The following is a 25,825-nucleotide window of genomic DNA, read 5'->3' on the forward strand; positions in this document are numbered from 1 at the left end:
CTTCAAGATAGATTGGTGATAGTGCAGTCATTCATTAATTGTTTTGGACATTTTAAGCTATGTTTTCCTAATAGATGGTCAAGTATAGAACAACAACACTCAGAAAATATAGTCTAGAGAGATTGCAGTCTACAATAAAGCCAGTAGGCAGTCATACCTAGTACCAAATAAAATGACAGTAATCAATTATACTGAGTGAAAAAGAGTAGGGTATAAGTTTCTAAAAGGTCTTTTCAAACCTTAACAACAAATAACACGTTATTGTTGCAGCATTGTCAAAACATGACAAGAACAACACCTTATAACCTCAAGAGGCATAGCAGTCATAGGGCAACTCATGTCAAATGTGCAACTTGATACAATAAATAATCCTAGTTTGTAGCCCTATAGCATCATAATGCAGTCCTTGACCAAGTATGCATACAAGAAACATCTGGTTCTATTAAGGCACAAGCATCAAAGTCAGAGGTTATGACAACTAGTCAAAAACATCAAGCACAAAAAGGTTAGTCTTAGTCACTAGAACACAATTTGCAACATGCATTAGGATTTGTCCTCCTTACAAAAAGTGCAACATGAAAAAGGTATTATCAAAGCTACAACCACAATTCAAAGAGGAAGCTTACAAAGATAGGACAAAGCTAGGTACAGTCATAAGTCAAGGCAAATACATAGTTGAAACTCAGTCCAAAATAGTGAAGAAGTGCAACAAATGACATGAGAAGTATAAAGAAGTATTATAGCAATCATGAGTCAAGGATTAATGAAGAGATTTTTTGCATCCATGATGCAATCCTTAAAAGCATCCATGATACAATATCAAACACACTTTTTACCGTTCTCTTGGTGATTGTGCCCAATTGTGTATGTCTTGCTTATGTATGAAAATGGTATTTTGCAGCTTTCCACCAATGATGTATTTGAGATGTCTTTGATTTAGATATGGCATGAGCTTAGTCGTAGAGTGAGACTAGGGAGTTGGACCATCTCAACCATGGTGCGCCTGTATATGTATATAGTTTTGTTTATTCATTAACGATTTTAATTTAATTTTAATCAACTAAAGAGCAATATTCATGACTTACAAGTAATAAAAAAACTTACAAGGATGAGGCATATTCATTACTTACAAGTAATAAAAAAACTTACAAGGATGAGGCATATTCATAACTTTTGTAATCCTACCTTGGATATCAACACTAGAAGCAACTCATATTATTCGTGTACAGACAAGACAATATGGGAGTTAATTATACCCAACAACTTGTGGTGTTGTTGTTCATGTTGGCTCTATTGGACCCTACAAATAAGATTCAATATACATTATTCAGTAAGATTAATTGTGCAACATAATGAAATATTGAAAAGTGTGTTATCTTGTTGAGCTTCGCTTGGTTTCAAGAAGAGTTTAATATTCTCTACATAACAGGGCCAACCACGTGAAGGTGGAAGCTCATTTGGCCCCTCCCCCCCCCTAACATCACTCTAAATTCCCCATTAACATCTTATAACATTAATTCATTCATTCTTTCTACCATTAATAAAATATAGCATTCATTCATTAATATCACATAACGTTCAATAGCACATAACATTGATTAACATTAATTAACACGCAACATTCATCAATATTAATTAACACATATCATCCATAACCATTAATTAGCACATAATTACATTCACTAACACATACAAATCAGTCATTATCAAATAAGTTAGATTACAATCATTTCTTTCTTTGTTTTTTCTTTGAAGTTATGAAAAGACTAAGTGGAACATTGGTTTCTGCATTATTTCCCCCCTTTGCAGATGTTCCACCAACTACTCGTGATCTCAATGTATGCCTAGTCCTGTACTAAGGATGAGGACACTGAAGTGAAGGGGGGTCCTCTGCAATAACAAAGAAATGGGTTAAATTCAAAAAAAAAAAAATTATTGTTACAAGTATTTCATTAATTTAGAGAACATAATTGTTGTGCTCTTTACCTGATGGGGCCACATCATTTTGTGTAGCCTCAACCTCAACATGTTGAAGACCCTCTAGATCATCTGGAGTTGAAATACTAAAGGTTACATTAATAATGAACACCAATTGCAAATATATTTGTTTAAAGCAATAACAGTGGTCCTCTTTACCTGAGTTGGGAATATCACATTCTTGATGTTGTGTACCCAAATCATGCTCCACTTGCTCACCACTGACTACATGCTCTAAAATATTAACAAAAAAGGTTACATTAATTACTACTCTAATTACAAATTAAGATGTTTAATTATATTAATAGCTAAATAAATAAATTTGAATAGCAAATGAATACCTCCACTACTGGGATGCACATCCAGACCTTCATGTGCAGGTGGTGTTTCACAATTAGCAGGTTGCATTCCAATGACATGCATATTGTTATCATTGCTTGCTTATTTAAAACAAATATAGTCACTTTATGTTGGAACTCAACATCAATTAGATTATTGGTAAATTATTCAATTTGAAACAACTTCCATTTAGCATATTTACCTGTGTGACGGATGCACTCGAATGTTGTGTATGCCCATTCAATTCTCGTAGGCGATCAGCCATGGCTGAATAGCCTTGCTGGTAGGCAATTCTCTTGTCATCTTCTGTGGGTGCTCTTTTGAATTTAGAGCCCTACATTTTTGCTTGGTACCGTGAATTTTGCTTGCATTGTTTGATAAAAAAAAATGTTTGCAATTTATTAATATTTTGATGCAATATTTCATTTACATGAGATACTTACAATTCGTGCAACAAGTTTCATGTAATCACCAGAGATGAGTTTTTGTTGTCTGTGCTTTTCTTGCCTTGGTTGCCGTTGATGTGTCACTCAGTCTATAAAAAGTTTGAAAAATGTTAGATTATATAAATATAAAGAGTAATTAATTAGTACATAATTACATTCTTAATAGTATCCCGTACCTTCTTCTGGCGTCTAGTGGTGTATTTCCTTTTTTCCTTTCAATTTTCTCCTTGGCATCCAAAATTAGGTCCTTCCACTCCCTCTCGAGAAATCATGGGGGGACGCTCGTACTTTAGGTTCCTCTCCAAATGGGTCCTGTATTGGTCCCTCACATACTTTAGATATGTGCCAGCTTTTTCAAGGAGCTTGGTTTTGTCAAAGGTGTCATTTCCAAACCACTCAACCATTTGGTTTGTCAATTCATCTTTTAACCTTTTTTCTTGGTCATTCCACCTTTTAAAGCAAAAACAAGCCTGTTAGATTCAGAAATGAATTGAAGATACATTTATTACACTTCAAGAAATGGATCAAAGGAAAACTATTCTAGCAATGATATGAAATCAAAAGTGGATTAGGGTTAGTTCACATATGATGTACCACCTTTTACATATGGTGGGCCCAAATATCTGCAATGCAACGTCACTAAGATGTTTATAGAAAATATCATTGCCTGCAAAAAATTCATGGGATTATTAGTCCAAAACAAGTGATCATAAAGTAAATTACAATTAGAGTATATATAATAATAATTTTAATGTACCTGGGACCTTTTGTATCTTTAAGGGAATCATTTCTTTGTCGCTCACCACCGATGTGGCCTGGAACGTTCCCATACTAGCAATATGAGAAGATCCAAGAAATGTTGGTATGTTATCAGTAGTAGTCACCTCTGGCACATCCTCATGTGCATCTCCTCCTACAAAAAATGAATCCACTATGAAATGGCATTAGAATTCAAGAAAGAACGCTTGAAGGGAAATAAACACATGACAGAAGATAGAGAAAAAGAGGGATCTATCAACAGTGAACAGGCCAATATGACATGCACTAGAGGATGTCTACATGCTACATGTTGCCGACATTGCAGTCGGCAATATAGGTGAGTGTAACCTTTGATGAGGCGGCGGTGACATTTGCACAATAACATTGACAACACCTAAAGAATAATAAATTAAATATATGAAAAATGCAAGAATTGTAAACAAGGATGAACCTTTATTTTGAAAATTGATAGTATCAAGTATGATGTGTTTTGGGTACTCAGAGTGATAAGCCAAGCAAGTGATAATACAAGAAAATCGTCATCACCTGAAGATCCTGCAACACCCTGATCGTGGGAATGACTTTGATGCAGGTGGATAAATTGCTGTAAAAACATAGTTAATGACATAAAAGAGAATAAAATATAAACCATTATTGAACTTTTGTTATAATTAAAGCTTTCATTACTACTTACTTGCAAGTTTTCTGCTGTTTGAATCAATAATTCCACCCTCTCTCATATCTCATCAGTGATAGGATGCACGGTTGCCAAAGAAACAATCTCTTTTCTAAGTTTTATAAGAGGCATTTTAAAGAATTTCATAAGGTCTGTGGGATCTTTAGGGTCATCATCACTTAACCTTAATGATTCCACATCCCTAGAAAGGTGCTCAGGTACTGCAACTCCCTTTCCCTTTCCCTGAACATCCGTCTGTGTCAAGAATATCATTAACAATTAAAAAATTAGTATAAATCACTAAAAAAAAGAACATAATAATGTAACAGTTTGCTTCTATCTAATTTGTACAATTACAATGAGGTTTACCTGCTCGGTAGAAGTGTTGCAAGCTACATCTCTATCTGCGATATGTGATGGATCCATGTCGGCCCGTGACAAAGAAAAAAATATAAAAAACGTTAGCGAAATTAAACCAAAAGACTTAGCAAAAAAAATTCATAATAAAATGGTATATTGGATTCATTAATTGGAGGTTGGTTAATTTAAATGGTATATAGTATGTACCACCCCCATGATATTAAATTTGTTTGTTTCTATACGATTCAAACTGTAATCAATTAGAAGCTCTTCGCCTGCACTTATTGATTTTATCGCACATACAAATACACGATTTCCCTCACGCGCCTCAAATATGCAATTGGGTTGTTTATTAGTTGACCCAGGTCGCGTACTATTTATAAAACCTACAATATTCCCTATTGCTTTTGGCTGACCATCAATGTATACAGCCACTCGTTTACTTTGATCATTATCTTTCTGTTGTATATAATTTGCTGACAGTGCATACCTACACATACTTTTTTTATATTTAACAATCTGCATCCAATGATTGTAATTGTAACAAGGTCCAACAAACTCCATCAATTCTGCAACTCTATTGTAACAAACCTTTATGCTGTCCATGGAAAATAAGCCTAAACCATGTAACAACGAAGGTGCTATGCGATATATCCTATCGTTAACACAAAATTGGTGTTTATTGGAGGAAGTTCCTTGGGTACCCATTGTTTCTATAGATTTATGTACCTCAGTGGCACCTCAATGTCACCTTTGGTCTCATCATCATAAGAACATGACCCCCCTTGAGCAAGGACAAATTTCATGCATTTATTGAATTTTCTTCTAATCTTTTGACCTCTTGTTGATCTCCCTATTGTAGACCTACTACATGTGTCACTTTCATTTTTTATTACTGCATTTTCCTCACTAGACGAAGACAGATCTGCCAAATACCTATTTCGGGGTACCTGCACTCCATGAAATGAGAGAGTTAATTGGTAATGAGAGAGAAATTTTGCAAATGAGGGTAATGTTGATGAAGAAGTCAGCCCTAAAGTTGATTTTGGGATGAAAATTGGAATAAGTCCAACCGGGGCCTCAAGTGTTGATAACTGTATTAGATTTGTTGCTAATGTCAAGGTTTGAAAAACTGAGGAAGTTTGTTTTCCAAGTAGTTTTAAAAAAAATAAACCGTTTCTATAGGGTGTATTGACTAGTTATACCTGTCCATCCATGAGACTGTGCAGGATCCTCGTCAAAAGGGTTCAAGGTCCTGTACAATGTAATTCAATTATCTTATGTTAGCTAAAAGTTACATAGTACACAACATGAACAACATGAACTTTGTAGACAAAAAGAGTATTAAATAATAAAAATATGTTGTCATCAAAATCATTGTAATTTTTTTAATTCCTTACCTTTACTTTATGTAGACTATGCAGGATCCTCAACTAAATGGTTGACGATGTCTATAGTCAATGACCTAATCCCACCAAGGGTGACAACATCACACAAGGACTATACCTGAAATCAACACCATTAATTGAGCATCATAAGCATTACTACATTTGTGAGTTGATAAACAATAAATACATACGTATCATAAGCATCAAAAGCATCACATGATGTGTCATCATATATGTAATTGAGCATCACAATTAGCATCACATATCATGTGTCATCATAAACATGTAATCCATCACATATGTATCATAAATCACCATCCATCACATAGGTAATAAACAATCCACGTTCTATAAATAAACACAAAGTTCAAAAAATGTCACATGCATCATCATAAACATGTGATCCATCACATATGTATTTTAAATCAACATCCATCACATAGCTAATAAACAATCCAATTTCCATAAATAAACACAGTTTAAAAATTGTCACATAAATAGTCACTCTCCCTATCTCCATCTCCATATTAAAAGGTGCATCATGAATTAATTATTTAATGGCATTAGAATTCAAAACATAATGAATTAATTATGTAAAAAAAATTCTATCAAGAAGTCAATATTAAATAGATAATATACTAGTCGCATACCTCATACATTTCATTCTTCATCATCATGAACATCAAGGTCATCATCACCAACATCATCATCATCATCATCATCATCATCATCATCATCATCATCATCATCATCATCATCATCATCATCATCATCATCATCTTCGTCGTCGTCATCGTCGTCGTCGTTGTCATCGTCGTTGTCGTCATCATCATCATCAACGTCATCATCATCATCATCATCATCATCATCATCATCATCATCATCATCATCATCATCATCATCATCATCAACGTCTTCTCCATCATCATCACCATCATCACCATCACCATCACCATCACCATCACCATCATCACCATCACCATCACCATCACCATCACCGTCACCATCACCATCACCATCACTATCATCATCATCATCTTCTTCTTCTTGTTCTTCTTCATCGTCATTGAGAAACTGTTGATCGTGATCATCATCCACTTCATCTTCTACTTCTTTGGTATCTTCTTCTTCCATCACATCATACTTTATTGGCCTTCCTTTTGGATCATGTCTAACAACAAATGACCAACCCAGTTTATGTGGAACCTTTGAGTAAAATAATTGCTCACATCGGCTTGGAAGAACATAGGGCTCATCCCCAACTGGTTCAAATGACCTTGTATTTATCATTATAAATCCATTATCATGTTCAATAACAGTTCTATCAGGATCATTTTTATTCAATCATAGCCTATACCATTTGACGACGAACAAAACTAATTTGAAGGAATTAATGTCACACTCAAGTATATCATCCAAAATGCCATAGTATCGATTTTGAGACTGTTGACGATGTATGTCATTTCTCGATGAAATATTTGTCACCTCAAAGACTATAGTGATGCCAGAATCACAAGTTTTCTTCATGTCATCGAACTTTTTTATGCGAAATTTATGACCATTGCAGCACATAGCGTTGTGGTATTTGACCTGCGATATGTCAAACATGTAAAATTTATTGCATTGTGAGTTGATAAACATATGGGTGATTAATAAATTTATACATACCTGTTTATCTCTTAAACCATATGCTAAATCAATTTCCCTTTGCGTAACATTGGAATCTCCATTATGATGTGCTTCTTTAACCAATGAAGCCACACCTTCCCATGTTAATGTGCATCTAGAATGTTGACAATGTTCAATCCATACTGTCATCCAATCAAGGTTGTTTGCAATATACAAATGTAGTGCATCCCACTCTCGACCAACTATACAAAAAATAAATAGACGTCTTACAATCGATTTATTTTGAAAATTAAGAATTAATTAACTACAATAATATCTTATAATTACCTCTCACTTTCCTCAATCTACCTTTCCCCATCAAGTACTCCCCTTCAAATTTGTTAATGGTGTTGGGATCCCAAATGCGATCCACATGGATCTTTGTTGCAAACTTAGGAAGATATTCAGAAATGTACACCATAGTCTGGTATACCATATATCCCTCCACCATAGAACCCTCAGGATGTTCTCTTTGTCGAACCAAAGCCTTCAAAAATTTCAAGTGCCTCTCAACCATCCACATTGACCTAGTGTGTACAGGTCCACACAATTCAATCTCCTCAACTTGGTGTATGAGGTAGTGTTCTTGTGCATTGAAAAAAGCTGGAGGTAGACACTTTTGCATTTCACACATTAAATGAGGAATTTTCCTCTTCCAATATTTTATATCGTCTTTATGGATTTCCTTACATGACAACCACCTACAAGGTATTCAAGACGCAAAAAAAAAAATTACATTACAAGTAAAACAAATCGCAAATATAATATCTATACAATGAACTAAACAAATATCACTACTTACCTCATGTATTTTTCAAGATCATATATGACTTGCTTGACATTATTGTCGAAGTCGTCTAGGAGAGATAGAGGTAGAACGTACTACAACAATTATAAAATTATCTTTTCATTTTTTGTAACATAATGAAAAGTACATGTACGCGCAGTACTTAAATACATACTAAAAACACAAGAGCATGAATTACCTTAATGAAGGTATGCCAATCATGTGTTTTCATCCCTGGCCCAAATTCACTTTTCTTTGATATGAGATTGTTTATGTTCACAGCAAATCCTATGGGAAATCGAATTTTTCGTATGACTTCTTTTATAGCATTGCTTTGCTGGTCCGTTAATAACCAAGGAAGCTCACTTATATTAATTTGGTCTCCATGGCTATTTGATTGAATGACATTTATCATTGCATGATTGGAATCCTAAATGTCACTACATATTTTGACAATTTTTTCTTTGTCACGCCTTCCATCCAATATTTTCCATACTGTCTCTATTATATTCTTTCCAATATGCATATTATCAAACAAATGAACAATTTGTAACTGCTCGTAGTAGGGAAACCCACTAAATTGTCGGGGATAACTTTTTAGTCCCTTAGGAAGGTGGTCATTTATGCCTTCATGACCTTCATGATCATCAATCACATCATCAGTAAACAAAACAAAATAGAAAAGATGTTTTATGACAAACCAATAGATGGAATGGCATTACCTTGATGATTAATTCTATTATATTCCAACTTCCACAGGTGAGGTGTCATTCTTTGTGGCTTTGATGTATTCTCTTCTTTCCCATTGAAAAGATGTTTTTCAGTATTTTGATACTTATGATTTTTGTGGAGAAAGTGCCTATACTCATCAAACACCTGCTTTCGTAAACTTTTTGAATGACAAGATTTCATCTTTGGACCACAAACAGGACATGCAAATTTTCCCTTTGTTTGAAGACCTACAAGATAATGTATAATTGGATTAAATATGATAATTTTTTGAATTATAATGTTCACGCACAACTTAAACACTATAACATACCACAAAAATGTGTTAGCCCCGGGGCATTGTGTATTGTCCATAGAAGCATCATATGGAATTGAAATTGTCTTTGTCCTATTGGTCTAGAGACGTCATACATAGTGACACCATTCCATAACTCCAGCAACTCGTCGATAAGAGGCTCGATATATACATTCATATCTTTAACTTGGTACTTACCTAATCGAATGAACAAAAATATTACATAATTATTATGACCATTTTACTGCAATATTTATAATTAAATTTAGATGACTATATTTAAATGATAAAATACCTAGAACAATCATTGCCAACATTATGTGCTCCCTCTTTATTGACATCCATGGAGGAATGTTATTGTTGATAACAAAAACAGGCCACACTGAGTAAACAGATCTCATCTCTCCAAATGTATTGACACCGTCTGCTGCCAATGAAAGCCTGAGATTATGAGGTTCTTCTTTAAAGTGTGGCCACTTTTCCTCTATGTCCATAAATGTTGAACCATCCGCAGGCATTCGAATAATGTCATCTCGACTTCTATTGTGTGCATGGTAATCCATAAATTGTGTCAAGCTAGTGCACTTGAATAATCGTTGCATACGTGGAATAATAGGAATATAGCAAAGAACCTTGAGATGAACCCTTTTTGTTATTTGATCTGTTCGATATCTACTAATATGACATTCAGGGAATTCAGTTTGAAATTCATGTTGTTTGTGATATATAATATGATCATTGGGACAAACATCTATTGCTTGATACTCCATTCCAATATCTTTCATAACGACAAATAATTCTCGGTATGAGCGAGGTTAAATATTTGATGGTGGTAACAAAAACTCACCTATCAATCTACAACAAAAAAATATAATTTGTTATAATAAAGAATATTAATGGTATAGCATGATTCACAATTTATTATGATATATATGACATACCTTAACATACGTGACATTGTTATGTTGGATAAACCATTCATAACCTTCAAGTTCACCAACAACAATACAGCGGAGAGAAGTGTTGCCTGCGAGCCTTCGTAAAGGGCCTCAAATGCCTTCTCAAGTAGAGGGACATCATGAACAACATCAAGGTCATCTTCATCATCATGATCAGTTGCGCAAGTACTAAATGAGTCATGGATCAGTGTATTTGTACCATCATCTTCAATTGTGTTTTCTGGCTCATGATCGTCATCTTCCATGGGATCATTATCTTTAGCTTCGATATTCACACCTCCATGTTCGTCCACTTTGAAAACCATATTCTTAGGTTTGTGTTGATCCATACCATGTGCTCCGGGGTGCTCGACCTATATAAAATTGATAAACATAAATAAACCGTGATCATGATCTCATCATCACGTGATTTATTATGTATATAAATTGTCAAAATGATATAATGAAAAACTTACCAGTGGATGATAATCATGTCCACCTTCAATGTGACCATGCAACCTACAATGTTTCTTCGTTATTTTGATTAGAAGTCTTCTAGTCTTTAACCCCTTACAAATTTTGCATGGACAATAACATTTTCCATCACCTTTTCTTTTCAAGTTAGACCACAATCTAGCAATTGTCTCCTTATTTTGTTGTTCGTTGATATTGTCTGACATGGTCTTTCTTCATAGGAAAGAAAATAGAAATTATCATCATTGAACAAAGAATATTATTGAATTTATATTTCTAGTTTTCTTATGGTACATCACACAACATGGAAAACAAGAAATACTCAATAAATAACAGGATTCATTGATCTAGTATTATCACAATCTGCACTTGGCCTTCAATATTTTCTCCTCCTAACACTGTTTATCCATTACCTGTCAAGTACAGAACTCTAAAACCCGTGGCTATTAAAACACATAAGACAACATTGTAGCATCTTATAATCATCTGTTATAAAACCAAAGCACTTGGGAGTGATTCTTTTGTTTGTCACAGCCCAGGAAAATGATGTCTACTGGAGCCTTGAATAACTGACTAGAAAGATTTTTAATTCCTTTTCTTTTTCCTTCTTATTTTTTCACTCACTTCCATCCTCTGAGTCAGATGCCCTCGGCCTTTTCTTTCTTCTTATTTTTTCATACTCATTGTCATTCTTTGAATTATTTTTCTTTCTTGGTGACTCCTTACTGCTCTCACTATCAGTTTCACTCTTAAAATCTGAGTCTGATGTATCAAAATCTGACAAACCTGATGAACTAGAAGAATCATCATTAGAGGTAGATTCATTTGACTCAGGAATAGACTTTTGCTGCTGCATTACAAGCCTTGGCATATTCTTCAAATACTCATCTAAACTCTCAGTGATATCACCAAGACCAATAGAAGTAAAGAAATTGATAGCAAACCATGAATTTTTGGGATTGTCCTTTGGAGAAATTGAATCAAAAGGCTCCTGCATTGTTGAATCGTTCAACCTTTCATTAAGCAAAAATATACCAAGTTGCTCTGCCAGCTCCTGCAAGAGAATCTTTATAAAAGTATAGGAAGAGGAAGTAGTATCTTCCCCTATTAGACGTATATAAGCAAGACAATGCCATGGAAGAGCATCTGTGCCAAGTAAGTGGGCAAAAAACTTTGCAACATTACGTAGTTTATTTGTTTCCAGTCTGTGTATCATAGAATACTATTGTACAAAACACTTATCAAAAAATTCCTCATAAATTTTATTGATCATATAGAATCTTTGCCCAAGAAGACCATAATAACAAAGGTATGTTCTCTCTTGACCAGGTTCAAGCTTGATCTTTAGTAGCTTATGACTAGCTTCCTCAAAATCAACACTTGACATGATTGTCAAATAAATTGTATGTCTTAAATTGACCAAGTTTGTCTCTGTCTCATCCTGTATTCTCAGTGCTTCCTCACCTTCCTCTTCATCATCATCATCATCATCATCTGAATCATCGCCTGAATCATTCTCCCCTTCTGTTTCATCTAAAGAAGCATCTCCAAGGATATCTTTCTTTAGTTTTTCATAGGTTGCCTCATGCTCTAAGAAATCAGGATTTGGCTTGAAAACATCCAAACCAGCTTCTTGATCAAGTTCATCTTCTAGGAAAACTTCATGTGTTAACTGATCTGGATGCACAGCTGGATAACCCTCGAACTTAGCTTTGCGAATTACAAAAAGGCCTTCAATTAAAAACTGTACTTGTTTGTCAATTTCCCCCTCATGGAGAATACCTCTAAATATTTCAAAAATCCCATAGAGACCTTTGGGTGAAAGGTCTTGCAACAAAGAACCACATTCTTTCACAAACCCAACAACAACCTCTACACTGTCATCTGTGGGGTTCTCTAGTAAAAGGCTGAGAAGTTCCAAGGCAATGATCTCATGTGCAACTTGTTGATTCACTAAATGAGCTATGAATTTGGGTGTTGCTATCAACATGTGCTTGTCATTGCATTTGTATGCCCTCTTAAGCTGCAAAATAGTTCTTCACAAAAGCAGATTGCCAACTTCAGGAAATTTTGTATTTACCACAGCAACCAACGCAGCAAAAACATCTATAAATCCAGGGGATGCCATTTACAATTTCATACAAGACCTACAAAATAGACCCCTCCCATGGATGAGATTCTCTGCAAACAACTCTAGAATGATGTTCTTGATGTTAAATGCATTTACCTTGTTTACTAGCCCATTGATACTCTTCTGAAGGGCATCCCATGTCATGCACTGGTATTCCATATTGCTCTTCTCTTCCACATCTTTCATCATTTGAGCCAACTTAAATGGGGGAATGTAAACACCCCCACTTCTTCCAACACCCTTCTCAGCTCCTCTTACAACACCTTTGCCATTCCCATTCTGAGATGGAGCAAACACAACACTAGAAGTTTTCACTTCCACTGCCTCTTTGTCCCTCTTGTTTCTAGAAGCCCCTTTACCACTTAATTCATGCTTATTTCTGTACATAAACCCATCAAGAAGCATGAGTTTTTGCATATAAGCTTGCCCAAATATTTTACATTTATTTTTCATCAAGATTCCCTCAGGAGCTAGCAGATCTTGCTTCCATACTTTAATTCTATTTTCTCAAAGGACAATCCTAAAAATCCATACATTGCAAACAAATTTTTACACCTTTGTTAGTTGTGGTGGCGTCACAAAGAGTTTACATCAATAAAAGAAGAACATGCCAATGCTTTTAATGTAGCAGTAGAAGTCTATCTCTTATTCAATAGCTCTAGTGAAACCTCCATGATCTTTTGTTGGAGTAGAATTTGTTATATTCTAGAAAGGGTATTGTCCTTTGTTGATGGGATATTCATCTACCTCAAGAAATAACTGTTCTTTTCTCCAACAAGAAGTGGAACTAAATGAAGATCTAGCACCATGAAATGAATCCTCAGAAGGATTACTATAGTTAGTTTTGGTAGATAATGATTTGGGTAAAATACTAATATGGCTTTAGGAAACATTATGCACTAGCTTAGCATACTCTAACAACTTTGGTGCGACATGCTACATCCAATTAAGTCTCCATTAGTATCTCTATTGTGTTTATGGACTGGGATTCAATGTACTATTTTTATACACAGATTTTACTTTCAACTGAGGAGGTTTGTATGTACTTACTTGTCTTTCGATTGTATCCCCATTTCAAGAATTTCTTCTATCAAAAAATCATTTGTTGTAAGTTGTACAAGTGGAAGCTTGAACATGGCTTCATGCTAGCCTTGTTGATACATTCAACACCATCTTGTCCAACAAATCTTTAGAACTCCACTATTTCATTGAAGAGTGAGTAGTAGGGACAATCTAGGACACTTACAGAGGTTTTGCAAGAGAGATAAATAGACCTAAATATTATGGCTTAATAATGATCAATAGGTAAATAGATAAGAAACTTTGAATATCAAAATGAATTTCTCAATTGTCTTTACTAGAAATGGATAGATCTGCTAATAATGGCTTTATGACTATATGTCAACTTTAGACTCAATCCAAGAAGAGCTAGAACTAATATGCGATATCTAGATTTATGATCTCTATAATATAACAATCCCATAATTATGTTTCCACGCATCTATACCACAACACAAACATCATGCTAGTGTTCAGCCATAGCAATTGATATCCTAATTATAGAATGTGAAATATGCACATAACTATGAATAAAGATTAAGAAAAACTAAGAAAGATGCTTATTGCAAACATAAATGACTAATGGACAAGAATTGAATTCATTGTAGATAGTTTTGAATATCAAATTCACTTATTTGTGTGCATTTAGTAATTCATGTACTTGTGGCCAACTATTTATCTCTTTCATAAATTAAACACTTATTAATAACATTAAATGGCTGAGTAATTATGTTTTAGTTGAAATTGAAAATAAAATATTTTATTTCAGGACAGCTCACATTATTCCCTATCATATTTTAGACTCTCAGTTTTGTTAGTAGTGGTTTGATGTCTTTGGAGCTGATCATTGCATTTATTTAGTTACGTTTGCCAGCATACTCCCAGCCTGTGCCAAAATGGGAGCTTTGGAATAGGGTATGGACATCCATCAAAGCATTAAAGATAGAGGAATTTTGTCAGATGTAGTTGCAACTGCTCTGTTAGCATGTATGCAAAATGTGGAAGCATAGACAAGGCACGTGAACTATTTGATGGATTGCCTCAAAGAAATGTGGTTTCCTGGACTACAATGATTGTCGGATATGCACAAAATGGATTTGTTGAGAAGGCTTTAGAAACTTTCAAGCAAATGCAATCGGTAGGTGTAAAGCCAAATTCCACGACCATTGCTACTATCCTCCCTGCCTGTGCCAAAATGGGAGATTTGGAATAGGGTATGGACATTCATCAAAGCATAAAGGATAGAGGAATTTTGTCAGATGTTGTAGTTGAAACTGCCCTGGTAGACATGTATGCAAAATGTGGAAGCATAGACAAGGCACGTGAACTGTTTGATAGAATGCCTGAAAGAAATGTTATCTCATGGACTACAACGATTGTTGGATATGCACAAAATGGATTTGTCGAAAAGGATTTAGACACTTCCAAGAAAATGAAATTGGAAGGCATAAAGCCTGTAAAGCAGAAAAATCGAACCCTAGTCGTTCTCCCCTCCCCAACTCCGAGGAGAGAGAAGGGAGAGTCACTAGGGTTGATGGTTTTCACTTAGGAGAGACTTTACATTCAAAAGAGGGGTTGAAACCCACAAGATCCAATCCCACGCAATGCAAGATTGGATTCTATATGAGTTTCAAGGGTTGTGATAGCAAGGATACCCTCTTTTGTAAAGAAATGTAGATAGAAAGATTGAACTAGGAATGCATGTAGAAGCAAGAAAGATTCACTTATAAATAGAGATAGGGATATGATATGAAGTTGCGGACCTAGAATTAGTAGTAAAATGTCGAGACAGCGCTGTCCTGCAAATTTGAGCGAAAGTTGATGGGACGATGGCGCCCGGCGTGCACACGGTCCTCCGGAAAATCCGCGAAATGAAGGTGGATCTGTTCGTCTCTGCACAAGGATTCCAGATCTTCAATTACAGCCGCGTACCTGCAACCTACACACAGAAAAGAGAGGACGATTGGGGGGTTAGGGATGAGGGGTTTGCCTTTAGGTCAAACCCCGGTTTTGGAATTAACCAAGAAATGAGAAATGTTGTAAATGTAATGTAAAACAAGTACTAATACCTTGTTGTAAGGATGTTTGTATCCTTATATGCGAAGGTATAGATGTTGTTATATGTTGTATGTTGTATGTTGTAGTATGTGATCTCCTCTTCAATGGTTGAATCCTTGTCTTGAATGCAACACTTAGCCTTGAATGGAGACTTAGAATGATCAATTGCTTGAAGGAATGCTTGAATGCTTGAATGCTTGAATGTTTGAATATCGTTTTCGCGCCTTGTACACATATGTCCTCCTCCCTTTTTGAGAGAGGAAATGTAGTTTATATACTTGCCAATTAGGGTTAAAAGACTGATTTTCCCGACCTTAGGCCGACTAGAAAATGTTATTTTCCAATTTGCAAACAAAAAGGCCCGAAGTCCCATAGGAGATCGGGCCCAAAATAGGGCCAGGGACCACGGCACTGGGCGCCATGGTCCTGGGGGACCAGGGTGCTGGGCGCCCTAGTCTTGAAGGACCAGGGCACTAGGCGCTCTGGTCCCACCTCCCGGGACAGCAGGGTGCAAGGAGGATTAGGCCAGGGTGCTGGAAAAATGCAGTTTTTGGTGTCGTGAGCAAGTTTTGGGGTCTCCATTCAGGTTCAGTGTTGCGTCACCATCATGAAGACCCAAATGCGGTCAAAATTGCAAGTGTCACAATTTTAGGATGCTACATTTAGCCACCACTTTAGCGGGAGTATAAGCGTACGCTCATACTTCCAGTAAAGTACAAGGAAACAACATTGGAAAACTTTCACCACGTCAAGGAGGCAAGATACACCAAGCCCCCAGTGGACTAAGGATCTTACGACTTCGATTGACAAAGTAAAAGGGAAGATCATGAGGGAGAACCATGACTGTCAGTAGTAAGGCTCCCTCACTATGAGTCATGCAAGAAAGATATCAAAAATTTTCAAGGCAAAGCTAAATTTGTCAAGAAATTTTCAAGTATCTTGAAAAGATATGGACGGGATGTATGCCCCCCTACGTTAAAGCGATCGCACACGCCTCACCGGGGGTGATTGCTTTAAGGTAGTGATACATATAAGAGATGAGAAAGGAGCACGTTATCACAAGGATTTAGCCCCCAAGTGTGAGATAAACCCAAGGATAATAGACACAAAACACAAAGCACAAGGTGACTTTGCTTTCCTCGGGGTCAGTATGCTGTATGATAATTCATGTATATCATATGTATGTATGCATAATTGTTCTTCATTCCCCAATCAAGGAAGGTCACCTAGAAGAAGGGAACACATGTGTCTTTTGAGTCAACATGAGAGAGACCAAGAGATCTCAATGCTTTGCATCGTCCTCAAGTAGACAACACTAAGGACAACAAATAGAAGAATGAGAATAACACATAGAAGAAGTAACAAAAGAGAGGGGGAGAGAATCTGCTATGCTAATGAAACTAGTCTAGCACGTCATCTACCCCCCGATCTTGCTGATCAATGTTTCGGGAAGGTAGGGAACACGCTAGAGGAGGAACATCCAACACAGCAGATGGAGCTATCACAAGATCCAAACAAGGGCTATGTTCATGTTCCGAGCCACGTTGTTCTTGTCTAGGACCTAGGATAAGTGCTTTAGAAAATTCGTTAGATAAATGGTTATCAATATCAACAAGTTCATATTCACTATCAGAATGAATAGGAGAAGTAGCATTTTCATCATGAATAACATTTTCATCTATATCATCATCAAGATTTATAAAAATAGTATCTTTAACTCACATAGGATCAAGACCATCATGCATCTTATGTTTAGGAGATTTCGGCTCAATCGTCAACTGGGGAGAAAATGGAATAATGCTTGTTGAAGGTGTTTTTGGGGATTGTAAAGTCTGAGAAGCAGCTGCCTGAGCTCTAAGACGATGCTTTCGTTGGTGTTCACGTGCAGAACGATTTTGTCTAGTCTTAGTAAGAAGTTTCGAAGATTGAGGAGGAGAAACGTTCTCATCTTTATCACTTGGGTGTTTAGGTTGTGGTCTCTTAGGTTGAACAATAGGAGAAGAGGAATGTCTCTTCTCTCCATAAGGGGAAGGAGGAGGAACTGCTCCATATAAGGGAGGAATATTCAGTTTAGGAAGGAGACCAAGTCCATCATGACGAGGAGGTATAGGTCTACCTTTAGAAGGTTTATTAGACATAGACATAGTCAAATCCATAGGGATGGGTTGGGAATCTTCTTGAGGAAAGAGATTAGTTTTATGTTTCAAAGGAAGAACTTCCTTCTCAAGAATGATAGGAATGTCAAGTTTGGGTGTTCTAGGTTCACTTAGAGATAGGATCATGTCTTTTTTCCACTTTTGATAAGATTTGAAAAGATGATCACTTCGCAGAGGAAGAGATTGGAATTGTTTAGGCCAAAAATAATCAATAGGAACACTAGAGGTTCTTTCAGCTAGTTTAAAGAGACTATGATTGATAGTAACAACTTCACCATTATGGGGAAATTTCAAACACTTGTGAATAGGAGAAGCAATAGCTTTCATGGAAGATAGCCAAGGATAGCCAAGCTTCACACGAAATTGTTCGGAAGATGGAATAATAGCAAAGTTCACATCAAGGGATTTGTTACGAAACTCAATAGGTAATGTAATAGAACCAATTGCAGGAGAAGAAAATGCATCAAATAATTTCACAATCACATCTATTTTGTCATAGATCACTTGATTCAATTGCAAAGTAAAAAGAAATTCTTCAGTAATGACATTAACCATGCAAGAAGGATCAATAAGCACTCCACGGCAAGGTGTATTTTTGACTTTTGCAACTATATATAAAGGACCATCAGGTGCCCTGATAGTTTCACTGGAATTAAAGGTGATGGAAAGTTCTTTAGGGATTTTCTGCTGCTCCACAAAGTTAATCACATTCAGAGTCATAGACACAAGATCATCAGGTGAGACAGAGGAATCAGTAGTATCAATCGCATTAGAGGTACGAGAAGGCAATGGATCAGTAAAAATCTGAAGATTTTGGTTAGGAGGAGCTACAGATGTATTGCCTTTATCATTCACTCCAGAAACAGAGATAGTATTATTATCAATCAAATCTTGAATTTTACCCTTTAAAGCAAAACATTTTTCAGTATCATGCCCTGGTTGACGATGAAATTGACAAAAAGATTTGTTATCAAAATAAGGTGAATTAATCTTTGTAGGATCTATTTGCCTTATAGGAGGAAGAGTAAGCACATTTTGTTCCAATAACTTATTCATAATACTATGCAATGATTCATTCAAAGGAGTAAACTTTCTTTCCTTCTTGAAAAACTTAGAAATAGGAGACACACCTGATGCTGCATTCACATTGTTGTTGATGATGTTTTTATTGAATTTAATGGACTCTCTGTTTGGTTTAAACTTCCCAAATGGTTGTTGACTACTATCACCCTTATCACTCGGAGCCATAGGATGTGATTGTTCCATTTGACTCACAGTCAGTTGATAATTGTGAAGACTTGCGCACAACTGTTGGAAAGAAGTAAACTCAGAAAACAGGAGTTTTTCTCTAATGTCTTTTTGTAAATTAGAAATAAAGATTCTTTGAATATCATTGTCAGGCACTGGAAAAGAAATTTGAGCATACAAATGCTTATATCTACCAATGAAATCAGTCACTTTTTCTTTAACACCTTGTTTACAATGCATTAAATCAATCAAAGTAACTTTAGGACTTATATTGTTTTGAAATTGTTGAATGAAAGCATTTGCAAGTTGTTCGAAAGAAGTAATAGAATAGGAAGGCAACGAGCAATACCATTGTAGGGCTTTGTCTCTTAATGTTCTAGTAAACAGTTTTGCAAGCAACCTTTGGTCATAAGCAAAATCAGTACATATTGTTTGAAAGGTCTTAACATGTGTTAGAGGATCACCCTTACCATTATAAAGCTCCAAATGCGGAATTTCAACATGTTTAGGGGGAATAGCTCGAACAATGTCAAAAGAAAGTGGGCTCGCAACATCAAATGTGGGCACACTAAACTTAGATTGATTCATAGAGGCAATTTGTTGCTGTAAAGAAGAGACAGTTTGTGCAAGATTGTTAATGGTCGCTTCAGTCAAAGAGTTCATATTAGACGTGTTAGATTGTGATGGATGTGTTATGTTATTGAAAGAAGGTAGAGAGTAAGGTGGTGGGACACTATGATAGTTAGTCATAGGAGATGATTGGACAGGAGGAACACTACAAGGAGGAATGGAATGATTAAACGAATTGCCCCCTTGCATCATGTTCATTTGTGGAGATATAATAGGAACACTCACTGAAGGAATGAATGAAGAAGTTGGATTGAATGAAGGAAGAGGGCTGATTGAAGAAGAGGGATTGCCCCCATGACTAGTGATCATAGGAGGAATGTCTTGAGTTGAAGTAGTCATTATGTTTGATGTAAAAGTAGGTATACTAGCAATAGGAGTCATCAAAGGAATAGAATGATTGTCTTGAGTAGGAGGTTGTGTATAACCTAAGGTTTCGGCACAACTTTTCATAGGCATCACATTCGAATCCACAATGTGTGCGATACCACGCAAAATATCAATTCCATTCTTATCACTTTGAAGCATACGTTTTAGACCCTCAATTAAAGGAAGAGCTTGACTATCAGGGTATTCTTGAGACATCCACTGTCGAAAATCATCAAATTGGTTATCCAATTTTGAAAGTTGTTCTACAGAAACCTCATGGAGAGCTTCTTCATCATTAAGAGGATTAGAGGAATTACCCATGTCCTCGTTAAAAAGACCATTCAAATTAGGTTCCATCTCCTCAGTAATTAAACCTTGGAAGGACTTAATTCTAAGGCTTCGTCTAATGGGAATAGTGTAAGTAGGGCTTATTGTTGTAAAACTCATGCACTAAAGAGAGAGAGAAGATTTTGAATTTTAGAGGTAGCAAATTTTAGTAAAACCAGCCAATCTTCTAGATTTAAGCTGTTAAATACAATCAGGACAATCTCCCGAAATTTTGGAAAAAATGTCCGGGACCGTGGCGCTCGGAGTGCACACGGTCCTCGCAACTTTTTTCGAAATTTGCAGGGATGAAAGTTATGATGATTTTAAAGCTAATCTGAAAAAATTGAGTGATTTTATGATCTGTAGATAGGCCAAATTAAAGTTGCAATCTCAAAATTGAACTCTACCAAGATTGTTGAAAAATGTAAAATTTGAATTTTGAAAAAGAGAGGGAAACTGAAATTTTAAATTTTATGATTTTAGAGGGAATACCAAAAGCAATGCAAGTTTTGAAATTTGAAAGTTGACTCAATTTCATGCAAAATTCAATTTTGAAAGCGGAAATCAAAGTTGTTGTAATTAAGCACTTAATTTCAAAAGTCACAAATTGCAAAAATTTGAATAAATCACTGAAATTTCGAATGAATGCTAACACACTTTTCAGATTTAGGACAGTAAGAAACACAATTTTGACACAAATTTCAATTTCAACAATTTTTGAATGATTAGAACCCTCAATCCAAGCAATCACTAGACCAACTTTGACTGTAATTTTGAAGGTGTTAAAATTGATAAAATCAGCCAAAATTCTGGATTTTAGCAGAAAAATATAGTAAGATCTAGCTCCCGAAATTTCAGAAAAAATGTCGGGGACGATGGTGCTCGGGGTGCACACGGTCCTCGCAACTTTTTTCCAAATTTTCAGGGATGAAAGATATTGTGATTTTATTGCGGAATCCAAAATTACAGCCGATTTGGAGGTGTTTTGATTAGTGAAATTATCAATCAAAGGTTGAATCAAGAAGGTCCTAAAAATTAGGGTTTTGACATTTAACCACTTAATTTTCAGAATTAAAGCACAAATATGAATTGATAATTTGTAATAGAAGGGCAGATCTGAAACAAGCATTAACAATTAAACATTTCACAAGTTTAATTACTTAAAAAGAAAATTTTAGGGTTTTTATGCAATTAGCCTCTAAAATTTGCAAAACATCAAACATGGAAATGTAATCAAGGAATCCAATTTTCAGATCTAACTATGAATAATCAGAAAGGATGTTCACGTCGGGTTCACCAAAATATAAAGCGGAAAAATCGAACCCTAGTTGTTCTCCCCTCCCCAACTCCGAGGAGAGAGAAGGGAGAGTCACTAGGGTTGATGGTTTTCACTTAGGAGAGACTTTACATTCAAAAGAGGGGTTGAAACCCACAAGATCCAATCCCACGCAATGCAAGATTGGATTCTATATGAGTTTCAAGGGTTGTGATAGCAAGGATACCCTCTTTTGTAAAGAAATGTAGATAGAAAGATTGAACTAGGAATGCATGTAGAAGCAAGAAAGATTCACTTATAAATAGAGATAGGGATATGATATGAAGCTGTGGACTTGGAATTAGCAGTAAAATGTCAAGACAGCGTTGTCCTGCAAATTTGAGCGAAAGTTGATGGGACGATGGCGCCCGGCGTGCACACGGTCCTCCGGAAAATCCGCGAAACGAAGGTGGATCTGTTCGTCTCTGCACAAGGATTCCAGATCTTCAATTACAGCCGCGTACCTGCAACCTACACACAGAAAAGAGAGGATGATTGGGGGGTTAGGGATGAGAAGTTTGCCTTTAGGTCAAACCCCGGTTTTGGAATTAACCAAGAAATGAGAAATGTTGTAAATGTAATGTAAAACAAGTACTAATACCTTGTTGTAAGGATGTTTTTATCCCTATATGCGAAGGTATAGATGTTGTTGTATGTTGTATGTTGTATGTTGTAGTATGTGATCTCCTCTTCAATGGTTGAATCCTTGTCTTGAATGCAACACTTAGCCTTGAATGGAGACTTAGAATGATCAATTGCTTGAAGGAATGCTTGAATGCTTGAATGCTTGAATGTTTGAATATCGTTTTCGCGCCTTGTACACATATGTCCTCCTCCCTTTTTGAGAGAGGAAATGTAGTTTATATACTTGCCAATTAGGGTTAAAAGACTAATTTTCCCGACCTTAGGCCGACCAGGAAATGTTATTTTCCAATTTGCAAACAAAAAGGCCCGAAGTCCCATAGGAGACCGGGCCCAAAATAGGGCCAAGGACCAGGGCGCTAGGCACCATGGTCCTGGGGGACCAGGGCACTGGGCGCCCTAGTCCTGAAGGACCAGGGCACTGGGCGCTCTGGTCCCACCTCCCAGGACAACAAGGTGCAAGGAGGATCAGGCCAGGGTGCTGGAAAAATGCAGTTTTTGGTGTCGTGAGCAAGTTTCGGGGTCTCCAATCAGGTTCAGTTTTGCGTCGCCATCGTGAAGACCCAAATGCGGTTGAAATTGCAAGTGTCATAATTTTAGGACGCTACAAAGCCAAATTCCACAACCTTTGCCAGCATCCTCCCTGCCTGTGCAAAAATGGGAGCTTTGGAACAGGGTATGGACATCCATCGAAGCATAACGTATAGAGGAATTTTGTTAGGTGTTGTACTTGCAAATGCCTAGTTTGACATGGATGCAAAATATGGAAACATGGACAAGGCTCATGAATTGTTTGATACATTGCCGCAAAGAGATGTGATCTCATGTGAATAATCAACGCGTGCGTATACAGGAGGAAGGGATCGCTACTACAAAATTGAACGCTCACTCCTCAATCACAGTTCTATGGTTTTATGAGATTAAACTAGGGCAATTAACTACCACATGTATATTTTTTGCAACATTAAATTAAAAACCAGGGCAATTTGAATCTACCTCCTACGCGAGATTGCAAGCAATGCCACAAATGCCTTCAACACAGGTTTGATGTTCTTGGGGATTGAAGTCGCCACGAATGCCTACATGGGATTGCCAATGCACAAATGAATTCCCCTCTTCTTTTTTTTTTTAGTAATGGTCATTGTCGTCTGAATTATGATGAACTCGAGCACTTTTTTGAAAAAAAGAAAATTCCCATTGCTAATGCCTTCTTCGTCCAAACCAAATGGGAAATTGCCATCAGAATTATGACAAATGCAGGCATATTTAAAAAAAAAAAATCAAATTTGGCCACAATATACCTTCTCCGTATGAAACCCTAGTCAGAAATCTATTCCAAATATATTAGTGTTAAGTTTTGGGAAGAAAAGACAATTGGATTGGGCATCTCTCCTTCAACCATTCCTCATACCATTTGCAGGATCAAAGGTTGGTAGTGTTCTTCCATGCATATTGAATACCATTGTTAATGTGAAGGAAAAATTGTGTGTATTTTTTTTTGTTGTTTATGTGATTTCTGGAGTTGCATGTGGAAGCTCCTTGTTTGTATTTGTTTTTTTTTGAGTTGTATGATTATTTGTGTTATGGGTGTTTTAAGGCCATACTCACCCTTGGGAGGGTAGAGTAGCCTTGGGGGTGAAGGACTGGTTGACAGTTGATGAGTGTAGAGACTCTCTTCTTGGAAGAGAGAGATACACAAGGGTTATGGGACCCTTGTTGCATTATTTTTATGCTTATGCAAAGGGGATCATAAGGGGAGATATGGGCTTGTAAGCCATGGGGGACATAAGGTTTGTTTTGGGTCAAGTATGTGACTTGAGTTGGTTATATTTTGGTAGCCTTGTGAAGGCTATTGTTCCTCTTTCTTGCAGATCTCTTGTAGGTACTTGGTCCACCTTCATCCCAAAAAGTTAGTCACATAGTGACAATGTAAATCCTTGTGTTGGGATTCCATGTCATGTTTATGTTCTTCTTGCTTATGTGGTTGAGTTTTTTTGTAACCTGTTTAGCCTTGGTTCTCCTAGCTCGAGGGTGGCTTCTTGTAAGACTAGGTTGGGAGGTGAGCCTCCATGGTCACAACCTATAAGTTTTATTTGCAGGTTTTTTATTTGGAATAAAGGATGGAGAAAAGCCAAGTTCATGTGCAAGTCTCCTATTTGATTCATTTGAAAATTCTGAAAATATGTATTTTAACAAGCCCACATTCTTGTAGAAATGTAAGAGGCTTGAGATTTTGATCTTGTTACTATTGTAAAAGTGGATTAAAAAAAATGATTTGTATTTTATTAGAAAGTGTTCAAAAGACTATGAGTAAAAGAATGTATTAAGCTAGTAATTTTTATTATTTTTGTAGCATGAAAAAAAATATAAAAGCATTATGTTTTCTGCTGTAATCTTCTTTAAGAGAAAAGAATAAAGTTGGGAAGTTTATTTCTTAGATGAAATTAAGTTGTAAAGTTTCAGATTTAGATATTGTCAAATAAATATTCTTGAAAGTTTTAAACTTTATATGCATCTTATTTTAAATCTGTCTGAACTATTTAGTAGATTCATTCAATATATATATATATATATATATATATATATATATATATATATATATATATATTCATTTGCAAAAATAAGAGTAAAGAGAAATATATATGTATTTACAGTTGCTTAATTTCATTGTAAAAGAAAATAGATTTCATGGAAAGAAATTGGATAGATAAACCCTTTTGCTCATATTTTGTTTTAGCATTTAAATTTGATTATTACATAGTTTAGAGTTTGACTATTTAATCATTGCATTAGTATTCATTTAAACTCATGGAACTATTAAATTTCCTAAATCTGAAAATGAAAGTTCATTATAGCATTTCTATAAATCTCTACATTTAGTAAATCTGGAAAATACATTGCAAAGGAAATGTTTAAATATATGCCTTCACATTTCATGTAAACAAACAAGTTGTTACAACAAACTAATCTGATTTATAAAATAACCTGCTCACAGTAAATGTATTGTTGCAGATATATATATTAGATGCTGCATTTAACAAAAAAACAAATAGTATA

This window comes from Cryptomeria japonica, chromosome 6 (genome assembly GCF_030272615.1).
Source record: "Cryptomeria japonica chromosome 6, Sugi_1.0, whole genome shotgun sequence".
In the NCBI taxonomy this organism is placed as follows: domain Eukaryota; kingdom Viridiplantae; phylum Streptophyta; class Pinopsida; order Cupressales; family Cupressaceae; genus Cryptomeria; species Cryptomeria japonica.